Source organism: Citrus clementina, unplaced genomic scaffold (genome assembly GCF_000493195.1).
Source record: "Citrus clementina cultivar Clemenules unplaced genomic scaffold, Citrus_clementina_v1.0 scaffold_2, whole genome shotgun sequence".
Taxonomy (NCBI): Eukaryota; Viridiplantae; Streptophyta; class Magnoliopsida; order Sapindales; family Rutaceae; genus Citrus; species Citrus x clementina.
Genome location: NW_006262688.1, coordinates 4,105,551 through 4,106,574, shown reverse-complemented (window position 1 = coordinate 4,106,574; position 1,024 = coordinate 4,105,551). Strand labels below are relative to the sequence as shown.

General features: G+C 36.5%; 1 non-coding gene across 1 annotated transcript; it reads right to left on the bottom strand.

The window, feature by feature from the left end:
* Positions 1-528: 528 nt before the first annotated feature.
* On the bottom strand, positions 529-632 carry LOC112101280. Its single transcript, XR_002907407.1, has one exon. It is a non-coding gene; the product is annotated as a small nucleolar RNA R71 (small nucleolar RNA).
* Between the last annotated feature and the right edge of the window lie 392 nt (positions 633-1,024).

The window sequence follows — 1,024 nt, the reverse complement described above, 5'->3', positions numbered from 1 at the left end:
TCTTTATTTTTAGTTGTTTTGTTCCCATCTTTATTTTTATTTTATTTGTTTTGCATGCATGGTCGTAGGTCATTATTATCTAATCTTGAACCTATAGACCTTGAATTAGAAAAAACACTTCGCACACACAAACAAATTAAAAATAAAATGGATTTGCAACCACATGAGAGGACATTTAAGGACTACTTCAGTCCTTTAGCTAATTTGAGCACATCATGCATAAGATACCCAAATGTAGCTGCTAGGAGCTTTGAACTAAAACCTAGTGTGCTAAATTGTCTCCCAACATTCTATGGCCTAGAAAATGAGGACCCATATAATCATCTGAATGATTTTCATGCTATTTGTCAAACTTTTAAATACGAGAATTTTTCAGATGATGATGTTAAACTTAGACTATTCCCATTTTCTTTAAAGGATAGAGCTCGTTCATGGTTAAATACTTTACCTGCTAATAGCATTTCATCATGGGAACAAATGGTAACGAAATTTTTGAATAAATATTTCCCAGTGCATAAAACCAATGCTATTCGCAGGGAAATTTCAGAGTTTACACAGAGAGAAGACGAGCAGTTTTTCGAAACATGGGAGCGATTCAATGGGCTACTCTTGAAGTATCCACATCATGGGTACGAGAAATGGCACCAATGCCAATACTTTTTGGAGGGATTATTGCCAAATGTGCAAGAATGGTTAATGGCAACAAGTGGAGGAGAGCTAATGTCAAAAAGTGCATCAGAAATTTGGGAATTCTTCCAGCGACAAGCGGATAATTCCCAACAACGGAGTCGATCACTCAGGAATACTAGAAGGATTAAGGGAGTAAATGAGGTTCACATTGGCAAGTCAAGTTCAGAAATTAAAGAAGTCAAAGCGATAATTGAAGGTCTCTCTCGACAAATAGCATCGTTATCTACTGCTAAATCAACAGAGCCACATGACCATGACTCATACTCAGATCAAGCCAATGCCATAGGTGTAATGAGAAAACCATCGAATTACAACCCATACTCCAACACATATA